Genomic DNA, 12377 nt, shown 5'->3' with positions numbered 1-12377 from the left:
CAGTTCCCTCTGGGACCACTGCAAAAGATTTAGGACTACAGGTGTTGCGATGAACCCACTTGGTAGCAGTCTGTACCACACAGATTCAATTGGTAGCTGTGGCTGAGCAGTCAGACTTCTCTCAAGAAAAGTTGGTCAGTATAGGGAGTATACAAGATAGGGTAATTCTTCGCAGCAAAACGAGTAAACACGCAACCAGGCTTTAGTATAAAGATAGTAAGTTATTTATTGATAACAGAACGTCTACGAAAAATACTAAAGTGAATCACGGCAAACAAATCAAAATACAATTACTCTGCAGAATGGAATAAAGCTCAATCCCCCGAAACACAATATCGACAACTCTAGGTTCTACGGCACCACTTATTTTCAGACAGAGGTGTATACCTCAACCCAGATGACACTCGAATATTTAGTGAGGAAGGGAGAGAAGAGATAGGCAGGTAATGAAGTCAACACGGTTCGTACTGAAGCGGGTAAAAATGCAAGGCCGGAAGGCATTAACCACACTAGATCACAAAGTTCGGCGGCCAGGCCCACTCGGTGAGAGGCAAGGCACGATGTCCTAGAAAGTCTCTACGGATGATGCATTCAAGTCTTGGTTAGCAAATTGGTTAGCGACAGGTTGAACCAGTTCAGAACAAAGAGTGAATAAAGCTTGGAGGCAACCCAACGGAACGGAGAGGAATCAGATACCTCACACGAACCGATCGAAAAGGGAAGCCAGGCGGTTACGGTACCTTGTTGTGGAAGACAGCTCCGGCGGGGGCAGTTGTTCCTGGTGGTGGATGCACGACGGGTCTTGGCCAAGAGAAGAGATGCTCTCGTCGTCGAAGAGAAGATGTCCGGTGCACCACCAGGGAAGAAACCAGCCGCGGAGTGCTCCGTCACAAGGCACCACCTTCCGATCACGGTGCAGGAGTAGTGGCTATCTGGTTGCCGGGTGCTCTGCACGGGCAATTCGACCACTGCGTCCTGGGCGACCAAAAAGCACAAAGAAGAAGACTGGTTGTTCCCACCAGCCAGGGAAAGAGCCTCTCCGGCAGGGAGATCTCTTCTGTCGTCGGGAGATTGTGAGACGATTCCGCAGGGCTCCACCGGAGGTGTCGTCGTGCAGGTCGACTCAGCGTTACCCTCGTCGGATCCTTTAGGTCCAGTGGCGACGTTCTGAAGATCCAGTCCCAAAAGCCCTGCTTTTATGCAGACGTCCCCCATTCATTCAGCCTAGCTTGTCAATCAACACATGCTAAGTGGTGAGCGGAAAGGCTCACCACCTGGGCCAATCACTCCAGAGTGCGACCTGAGTTGGCAAGGCAACTCGGTCCAGGGTGCCTAAACCCCCTCCCACACCCCTGAGGTAACCCAGACAGAATGGCGCCACCTTGGAGGGTCTCTGTCCAGAGGCCCGCCAAGAGTGGAACAAAGGGCTCAACCTTTGGTTTAGGAGTCACAGAGAAAAACACAGACGCCATTTTACAACCCGAGTTCTGGCAGAAAATACCACTCGATAAACCTATTTAAGATAAGTAGATCGGTGGTACGTTGGAGATTAACAAAAAACAGTATCAATCTTCAACAATGGGACGGATCCCATGGGGTTATGCTCGGGGTCGAACATAACAAGTAGTTTCCACTGCCACCAGCCAAAACTCGACGAGGAGGGACGGGACAGTGCCCCCTCGAGTAACAGATCCAGGAGTAATCGAATTATCCCTACTAGCACGTCCACAATAAGATGGTTGGTACTAGTTCTGTTAGCAAATTTAGGTCTAGTAAAGCCAATGGTGACTTTACATGCCCGGGGAGACGGTAGTCAGTCCCCGGGTATGGAGTCTATGGTGTGGGGACCAGCTAGGGTGCCCCCGTGTCACGACACGTAGGGTGCGGAGTGACACACATAGAAAAACTTATGAGACCCTATGGAGTAAAAGACCCCATAGCCCATCGAACACATTGACAACTCAAAGGAATCACACACATACATGTCCAAGAGTGAGAGGAAAAGGGTCACACTCTTGGCAGGATGGAAAAAAACAAACTCCAGAAATCCAGCAAAGCTGCTGGGGGACTCACTAGGTTAGGAAATTCAGCCTAAACAGAGAATTCTCCCTAACACTCGCCCCCCCCAGACTAAGGGACAGGAGGATTTAATCCACTCCTGGATGAATCTCATACCTCTAGTCGATGATATACATCCTAGAGAGACCATCAGCATTTTGGTGGTGACACCCTGACCTGTGCTCAATGGTGAAATCGAACCCTTGCAGGCAGATCGACCATCTCAGTAGTTTTGGGTTTTCCCCTTTCATTTGCATTAACCATCTCAAGGGTTGGTGGTCAGTCTGAATAATAAAAGTAGAACCATACAAGTACGGCCTAAACTTCTTCAGAGCCCACACGATAGCAAAGCATTCTCTTTCGATTGTTACCCACCTTGTTTCAGGATCCTTCAGCTTGCGGCTGATGTAGCAAACGGGGTGCTCCCTACCTTTCCCATCCAGTTGACTGAGTACGGCACCTATCCCTACATTGGAAGCGTCTGTCTGCACAATGAAGTGTTGGCGGTAATCAGGAGCTCTGAGTACTGGGGCTTGGCAAAGAGCCTTTTTCAGGTTTTCAAAAGCCTGATTGCACTCCTCGTTCCATTTAACCTTTTTAGGGAATTTGGGCGAGGAGATGACATTAAGTGGAGAAGCTATGGTCCTATAGTTCTCTATGAAATTCCTGTAATACCCGGTGAGGCCTAGGAAGGCTCTCACCTGAGTCTGAGTAGTCGGTGTTGTCCAATTTTGCACAGCTTCAATCTTACTGAGCAAAGGCCTTATTTCTCCACCGCCTACCTCATGCCCAAGGTAGACTACCTTACTCTGTCCAATTTGGCATTTACTCGCCTTTATGGTCAGATTGGCTCGTCCAAGAGCCTGCAAAACATCTCTCAGGTGGGTTACATGTTCGTCCCAGGAATTGCTGAACACTGCTATGTCATCCAAGTATGCCATGCAGAAGTCCTCCATCCCGGTTAGAACCTGGTTTACCATCCGTTGAAACGTAGCAGGTGCATTTTTTTAGTCCGAAAGGCATTACCGTAAACTGGTATAAACCAACGGGGGTAGAAAATGCAGTTTTCTCCTTGGAATGGTCGGTCAGGGCTATTTGCCAATAGCCTGACGTCAAGTCAAATGTGCTGAGGAACTTGGCGGCGCCAAGTTTATCCACCAACTCATCTGTTCTTGGCAAAGGGTGGGCATCAGTCGTGGTGACTGCGTTTAGAGCTCTATAATCCACGCAGAATCTAAGTTCTTTAGATCCGGCCTTTGGTACTAACACAACTGGGCTAGACCATGGACTAGTGGAGGGCTCTATTACCCCAAGATCAAGCATCTTGCTGACCTCACCTTTGATGTGGGTTCTTACGTTTTCTGACATGCGATATCCTCTGCTTTTGACAGGCAGACAGTCACCAGTGAGTATCTCGTGCTGGCCCCAAGGGGTCAAGCCTGGTGAGAGCGAGAACAGAGAGGCAAACTGATTCAACATAGACTTGCACTCTTCTTGTTGCTCGGGTGTCAGATTGGAGGAGAGATTTACTCCTTCAATTTTTTCATCTAAAGGTAAGCCTCTGAGGAGATCCGGAAGAGCTTCACTCTCTTCTTCTTCCTCGGCCGATGCTAGAAGCAACGCTCCTACATCAGGTCGTGAGACATACGCTTTAAGTCGGTTGGTGTGAAAGACTGTCGGAGCCTCCTTGGGGTTGCCCAAGTCCACCAGATAGTTAACCTCACCGAGCTTACCCACTACTCGGTAGGGTCCCATCCATTTATCTTGCAAGGCCCTCTGCCTTGTGGGGATCATAACAAGAACAAGCTGGTTTTGAGCGAACTCAACCATGTTAGCCTTTTGATCATGCCAGTGCTTGACCAATGCTTGTCCAGCTTTCAAGTTATTGCTTGCTTCTGTCATCAGGTGCGACATTCTCCTCCGGAGACCTATCAGTCACTCTGACTGGCTTGGGGGAAGGAGCACTCTCCAACCCCTCCTTAATCAGGGCCAATGGACCTCTGACGGGATGACCATAGAGCAGTTAGAAGGGAGAGTAGCCTACTCCCTCCTGAGGGACTTCTCTATAAGCAAAAAGAAGGCATGGCAATAGAAGGTCCCACTTACGCTTAAGGGGTTCTTCTAGAGCACCTATCATGCTCTTCATGGTTCGGTTGAACCGTTCTACCAACCCATTGGTTTGTGGGTGGTAAGCCGTTGAGAACTTGTAAGTTACCCCGCAGGTTTTCCACATGGCTTTCATGTAGTGGGACATAAAATTTGACCCCCTGTCAGAGATAACTTCCTTAGGAAATCCGACCCTAGTAAAAATACCAAGGAGGGCCTTAGCCACAGCCGGAGCTGTAACAGTCCTCATAGGAATTGCCTCAGGATACCTAGTAGCATGGTCTACTACAACAAGTATAAACCCGTTGCCTGAGGAGGTTGGAGGATCAAGGGGACCAACGATATCAATCCCTACTCTCTCAAATGGGACTCCCACAACGGGAAGAGGCACTAACGGTGCCACATTCTTGGACCCAACCTTACCAGAGATCTGGCAGGTATGGCAGCTTCTGCAGTGTTTTTCTACTTCGGCCCCCATCTTTGGCCAATAGAAGTAGAGTGAGAGCCTTTCCTTAGTCTTCTTGAAACTCAAGTGACCAGCCAAAGGAATCTCGTGGGCTAACTGCAAGAACTGTGGTCTGTTCTCTTGGGGTACTACAAGGCGTTTGTAGTCTCCAGGTGCAGACTCGGTCGGTTCACTATAGAAAAGGCCATCTTCCCAGTGCAACCTATGTTTCCCAGGCTCTTGCCCTTCAGCCTGAGTTTCTGCCTGACGGCGAAGACCTTCCAGAGTTGGACATTCTCTCTGTCCCTTACTGAAGTCTGCCCTGCTGGGTCCACCTTCTGCCAGTAACGACTGCAGCTCAGGATGGTCAACAGGATCCAGATCTCCAATGAGTTCCTGGCCTTCCATTAGCTCTTCTTCAGAGTCTAATTCTACCATACAGGGTTGTACTTCCCCCTCAGCCTCAGCTGGAGGTGGAGTTACGGGTGTGACGTTGGACAACCGCAGGGAAGTCCATGTCGGCTGCATCGGAATGTGGGCTGTTGGTTTCGGTTTAGAAGTTTTAGGTTTCCCTTTTACTTCTGTGTTCCTAGAGACAGCGGCCGCCATTTCCAATGGAGCAGGAGTGATTTCTTTCTTCATCATCTCCCCGAGAGTACCGCGCAGGGTCCTCTCTCTTGCAGGTCTGGTTAGCTCCTGTAACCGTTTACTAGGAGGTCTGGGAGTATGCGATACAACTCCGAGAGTTTTGAAATCCTTACCCAACAGTACGCGTCCTGGTACCTCACTCTGTATGCTGACAGGTATCTTTACAGTCATGTCGTTACACTGGATGAGAACTGGTAATTGGGGAAGCATCTGCACAGGCCCTCCAGCTAACTTGGTGAGGCGTTTGGGTGCCTTAGCAACATCCTCAGCCTGAAAAAACGATTTATCCACCACAGTTATGCTGGCCCCAGTGTCCCTAATGGCAGGCGTCTCCTGACCATTCACCTGGACACTGTCCTTATAATACTCTTTAGTATTATCGGGGATAGAATTATAGACATCTAAATTCTGTTGTTCCCACAACCCCAGAGATACTAAAGAAACGCTGGCTGAGACTCCAATGGGTTCGTCAGCTAGCAGTAGAAAGTTTCCACTTGCCATTTGGACTTCCTCCTCTGGAGCGAAGGCTAAGGAGACAAGCTGGACCCCTGAAGGTTTACCCTTACATCTGGGATCTCCTTTCACGTGATCAGTCGAGCCACAAACAAAGCATTTCCCGAATGCTTTCTGGAATGGTGGCTTGTTCTGACCTCCTTCCGGTTTGGCACCAGAAGACACACTATTCTGCTGTGGTTTTCCCGGTGGCTTACCCTTCTTGTTTTGTTTGGGGCCCTCTTTGGAATGTGAGTTATTCGAATTCTCCTTTGAGTCTTTTTTAGGCTGTTTTCCCTCGTCCTTTTTCTGAGTTGCCCCAGAATCCTTGTGAGTAGCCCTGTTGGCAACCCACAAGTCAGCAGCCTTAGCTAGAGCCCTGGAATCTAATTCCTTGGAATCAGCCAAGTGCTGTCTGAGCTCAGGAGAACAGGCATCATAAATCGACTCCAACATAAAAAGATTTCGCATACCCTCGTAAGTGTCAACTTTGTAACCCTTAATCCATCCCTCTAAGTTTTTCAACCCTTCACTCACCCAGGTAGCCCAAGGGGTACCATCATGCTTTTTGAGGGTTCTAAACCTCTTAAGATACTGGGAAGGGGTCTTCCCGAATCTAGCTATCAAAGCTAGTTTCACACTTTCGTAATCCGTCTTATCCACCTCCCCCAATTCCATTACTACATCAGTCGCAACAGGAGGAAGCCTAGAGAACAACCAGGGAAACAACGCGTTCCCGGTGATGTCCTGGAGCCCATGATTGTATTCAAACAGTTTCAACCAATCCAACACATCCAATCTCGGTTCGTACATACCCACTAATTCCTTCGGCATCCGGGGTCTTTTGGGACTGGAGCTCCTAGAGGAACCAGAGGAGAGAGAAGCATTTTCCATAGACAACTTTTTCATTTGTAACTCATGATTAAGCTCTATTTCCCTGAGTCTTAACTCAGCTTGTTTCTGCTCAGCCTGGGCATTCATTCGTCTGAACTCGAGCTCTTGGTTTCGTTCAGATTGAGCCAAGAACCGTTTATATTCTAATTCGAGCTTCATTTTTTCAAGTTCAAAATAAGCAGGATTACTTGTGGGACCTGGTATGGGCCCCGTAGGCACAGTTGGTAAGGCAGGTAGAGGAGCGGGGGAGACAGTTTCGTTAGCCTCGCCGTCCTCGTCAGCCTCTTCATCGCTATCATCAGAATTACGATTCAGATCAACACCATTACTGTTATCTACAGTTGCTGGCGGTTACGGTACCTTGTTGTGGAAGACAGCTCCGGCGGGGGCAGTTGTTCCTGGTGGTGGATGCACGACGGGTCTTGGCCAAGAGAAGAGATGCTCTCGTCGTCGAAGAGAAGATGTCCGGTGCACCACCAGGGAAGAAACCAGCCGCGGAGTGCTCCGTCACAAGGCACCACCTTCCGATCACGGTGCAGGAGTAGTGGCTATCTGGTTGCCGGGTGCTCTGCACGGGCAATTCGACCACTGCGTCCTGGGCGACCAAAAAGCACAAAGAAGAAGACTGGTTGTTCCCACCAGCCAGGGAAAGAGCCTCTCCGGCAGGGAGATCTCTTCTGTCGTCGGGAGATTGTGAGACGATTCCGCAGGGCTCCACCGGAGGTGTCGTCGTGCAGGTCGACTCAGCGTTACCCTCGTCGGATCCTTTAGGTCCAGTGGCGACGTTCTGAAGATCCAGTCCCAAAAGCCCTGCTTTTATGCAGACGTCCCCCATTCATTCAGCCTAGCTTGTCAATCAACACATGCTAAGTGGTGAGCGGAAAGGCTCACCACCTGGGCCAATCACTCCAGAGTGCGACCTGAGTTGGCAAGGCAACTCGGTCCAGGGTGCCTAAACCCCCTCCCACACCCCTGAGGTAACCCAGACAGAATGGCGCCACCTTGGAGGGTCTCTGTCCAGAGGCCCGCCAAGAGTGGAACAAAGGGCTCAACCTTTGGTTTAGGAGTCACAGAGAAAAACACAGATGCCATTTTACAACCCGAGTTCTGGCAGAAAATACCACTCGATAAACCTATTTAAGATAAGTAGATCGGTGGTACGTTGGAGATTAACAAAAAACAGTATCAATCTTCAACAATGGGACGGATCCCATGGGGTTATGCTCGGGGTCGAACATAACAAGTAGTTTCCACTGCCACCAGCCAAAACTCGACGAGGAGGGACGGGACAGTGCCCCCTCGAGTAACAGATCCAGGAGTAATCGAATTATCCCTACTAGCACGTCCACAATAAGATGGTTGGTACTAGTTCTGTTAGCAAATTTAGGTCTAGTAAAGCCAATGGTGACTTTACATGCCCGGGGAGACGGTAGTCAGTCCCCGGGTATGGAGTCTATGGTGTGGGGACCAGCTAGGGTGCCCCCGTGTCACGACACGTAGGGTGCGGAGTGACACACATAGAAAAACTTATGAGACCCTATGGAGTAAAAGACCCCATAGCCCATCGAACACATTGACAACTCAAAGGAATCACACACATACATGTCCAAGAGTGAGAGGAAAAGGGTCACACTCTTGGCAGGATGGAAAAAAACAAACTCCAGAAATCCAGCAAAGCTGCTGGGGGACTCACTAGGTTAGGAAATTCAGCCTAAACAGAGAATTCTCCCTAACACTCGCCCCCCCCAGACTAAGGGACAGGAGGATTTAATCCACTCCTGGATGAATCTCATACCTCTAGTCGATGATATACATCCTAGAGAGACCATCAGCATTTTGGTGGTGACACCCTGACCTGTGCTCAATGGTGAAATCGAACCCTTGCAGGCAGATCGACCATCTCAGTAGTTTTGGGTTTTCCCCTTTCATTTGCATTAACCATCTCAAGGGTTGGTGGTCAGTCTGAATAATAAAAGTAGAACCATACAAGTACGGCCTAAACTTCTTCAGAGCCCACACGATAGCAAAGCATTCTCTTTCGATTGTTACCCACCTTGTTTCAGGATCCTTCAGCTTGCGGCTGATGTAGCAAACGGGGTGCTCCCTACCTTTCCCATCCAGTTGACTGAGTACGGCACCTATCCCTACATTGGAAGCGTCTGTCTGCACAATGAAGTGTTGGCGGTAATCAGGAGCTCTGAGTACTGGGGCTTGGCAAAGAGCCTTTTTCAGGTTTTCAAAAGCCTGATTGCACTCCTCGTTCCATTTAACCTTTTTAGGGAATTTGGGCGAGGAGATGACATTAAGTGGAGAAGCTATGGTCCTATAGTTCTCTATGAAATTCCTGTAATACCCGGTGAGGCCTAGGAAGGCTCTCACCTGAGTCTGAGTAGTCGGTGTTGTCCAATTTTGCACAGCTTCAATCTTACTGAGCAAAGGCCTTATTTCTCCACCGCCTACCTCATGCCCAAGGTAGACTACCTTACTCTGTCCAATTTGGCATTTACTCGCCTTTATGGTCAGATTGGCTCGTCCAAGAGCCTGCAAAACATCTCTCAGGTGGGTTACATGTTCGTCCCAGGAATTGCTGAACACTGCTATGTCATCCAAGTATGCCATGCAGAAGTCCTCCATCCCGGTTAGAACCTGGTTTACCATCCGTTGAAACGTAGCAGGTGCATTTTTTTAGTCCGAAAGGCATTACCGTAAACTGGTATAAACCAACGGGGGTAGAAAATGCAGTTTTCTCCTTGGCATGGTCGGTCAGGGCTATTTGCCAATAGCCTGACGTCAAGTCAAATGTGCTGAGGAACTTGGCGGCGCCAAGTTTATCCACCAACTCATCTGTTCTTGGCAAAGGGTGGGCATCAGTCGTGGTGACTGCGTTTAGAGCTCTATAATCCACGCAGAATCTAAGTTCTTTAGATCCGGCCTTTGGTACTAACACAACTGGGCTAGACCATGGACTAGTGGAGGGCTCTATTACCCCAAGATCAAGCATCTTGCTGACCTCACCTTTGATGTGGGTTCTTACGTTTTCTGACATGCGATATCCTCTGCTTTTGACAGGCAGACAGTCACCAGTGAGTATCTCGTGCTGGCCCCAAGGGGTCAAGCCTGGTGAGAGCGAGAACAGAGAGGCAAACTGATTCAACATAGACTTGCACTCTTCTTGTTGCTCGGGTGTCAGATTGGAGGAGAGATTTACTCCTTCAATTTTTTCATCTAAAGGTAAGCCTCTGAGGAGATCCGGAAGAGCTTCACTCTCTTCTTCTTCCTCGGCCGATGCTAGAAGCAACGCTCCTACATCAGGTTGTGAGACATACGCTTTAAGTCGGTTGGTGTGAAAGACTGTCGGAGCCTCCTTGGGGTTGCCCAAGTCCACCAGATAGTTAACCTCACCGAGCTTACCCACTACTCGGTAGGGTCCCATCCATTTATCTTGCAAGGCCCTCTGCCTTGTGGGGATCATAACAAGAACAAGCTGGTTTTGAGCGAACTCAACCATGTTAGCCTTTTGATCATGCCAGTGCTTGACCAATGCTTGTCCAGCTTTCAAGTTATTGCTTGCTTCTGTCATCAGGTGCGACATTCTCCTCCGGAGACCTATCACGTAGTCAGTCACTCTGACTGGCTTGGGGGAAGGAGCACTCTCCAACCCCTCCTTAATCAGGGCCAATGGACCTCTGACGGGATGACCATAGAGCAGTTAGAAGGGAGAGTAGCCTACTCCCTCCTGAGGGACTTCTCTATAAGCAAAAAGAAGGCATGGCAATAGAAGGTCCCACTTACGCTTAAGGGGTTCTTCTAGAGCACCTATCATGCTCTTCATGGTTCGGTTGAACCGTTCTACCAACCCATTGGTTTGTGGGTGGTAAGCCGTTGAGAACTTGTAAGTTACCCCGCAGGTTTTCCACATGGCTTTCATGTAGTGGGACATAAAATTTGACCCCTTGTCAGAGATAACTTCCTTAGGAAATCCGACCCTAGTAAAAATACCAAGGAGGGCCTTAGCCACAGCCGGAGCTGTAACAGTCCTCATAGGAATTGCCTCAGGATACCTAGTAGCATGGTCTACTACAACAAGTATAAACCCGTTGCCTGAGGAGGTTGGAGGATCAAGGGGACCAACGATATCAATCCCTACTCTCTCAAATGGGACTCCCACAACGGGAAGAGGCACTAACGGTGCCACATTCTTGGACCCAACCTTACCAGAGATCTGGCAGGTATGGCAGCTTCTGCAGTGTTTTTCTACTTCGGCCCCCATCTTTGGCCAATAGAAGTAGAGTGAGAGCCTTTCCTTAGTCTTCTTGAAACTCAAGTGACCAGCCAAAGGAATCTCGTGGGCTAACTGCAAGAACTGTGGTCTGTTCTCTTGGGGTACTACAAGGCGTTTGTAGTCTCCAGGTGCAGACTCGGTCGGTTCACTATAGAAAAGGCCATCTTCCCAGTGCAACCTATGTTTCCCAGGCTCTTGCCCTTCAGCCTGAGTTTCTGCCTGACGGCGAAGACCTTCCAGAGTTGGACATTCTCTCTGTCCCTTACTGAAGTCTGCCCTGCTGGGTCCACCTTCTGCCAGTAACGACTGCAGCTCAGGATGGTCAACAGGATCCAGATCTCCAATGAGTTCCTGGCCTTCCATTAGCTCTTCTTCAGAGTCTAATTCTACCATACAGGGTTGTACTTCCCCCTCAGCCTCAGCTGGAGGTGGAGTTACGGGTGTGACGTTGGACAACCGCAGGGAAGTCCGTGTCGGCTGCATCGGAATGTGGGCTGTTGGTTTCGGTTTAGAAGTTTTAGGTTTCCCTTTTACTTCTGTGTTCCTAGAGACAGCGGCCGCCATTTCCAATGGAGCAGGAGTGATTTCTTTCTTCATCATCTCCCCGAGAGTACCGCGCAGGGTCCTCTCTCTTGCAGGTCTGGTTAGCTCCTGTAACCGTTTACTAGGAGGTCTGGGAGTATGCGATACAACTCCGAGAGTTTTGAAATCCTTACCCAACAGTACGCGTCCTGGTACCTCACTCTGTATGCTGACAGGTATCTTTACAGTCATGTCGTTACACTGGATGAGAACTGGTAATTGGGGAAGCATCTGCACAGGCCCTCCAGCTAACTTGGTGAGGCGTTTGGGTGCCTTAGCAACATCCTCAGCCTGAAAAAACGATTTATCCACCACAGTTATGCTGGCCCCAGTGTCCCTAATGGCAGGCGTCTCCTGACCATTCACCTGGACACTGTCCTTATAATACTCTTTAGTATTATCGGGGATAGAATTATAGACATCTAAATTCTGTTGTTCCCACAACCCCAGAGATACTAAAGAAACGCTGGCTGAGACTCCAATGGGTTCGTCAGCTAGCAGTAGAAAGTTTCCACTTGCCATTTGGACTTCCTCCTCTGGAGCGAAGGCTAAGGAGACAAGCTGGACCCCTGAAGGTTTACCCTTACATCTGGGATCTCCTTTCACGTGATCAGTCGAGCCACAAACAAAGCATTTCCCGAATGCTTTCTGGAATGGTGGCTTGTTCTGACCTCCTTCCGGTTTGGCACCAGAAGACACACTATTCTGCTGTGGTTTTCCCGGTGGCTTACCCTTCTTGTTTTGTTTGGGGCCCTCTTTGGAATGTGAGTTATTCGAATTCTCCTTTGAGTCTTTTTTAGGCTGTTTTCCCTCGTCCTTTTTCTGAGTTGCCCCAGAATCCTTGTGAGTAGCCCTGTTGGCAACCCACAA

This window comes from Ambystoma mexicanum, chromosome 6q (genome assembly GCF_040938575.1).
Source record: "Ambystoma mexicanum isolate Mex_15411 chromosome 6q, UKY_AmexF1_1, whole genome shotgun sequence".
NCBI classification, from domain to species: domain Eukaryota; kingdom Metazoa; phylum Chordata; class Amphibia; order Caudata; family Ambystomatidae; genus Ambystoma; species Ambystoma mexicanum.
The sequence above is the reverse complement of the archived record's forward strand: the minus strand, read 5'-3'. Positions refer to the sequence as shown.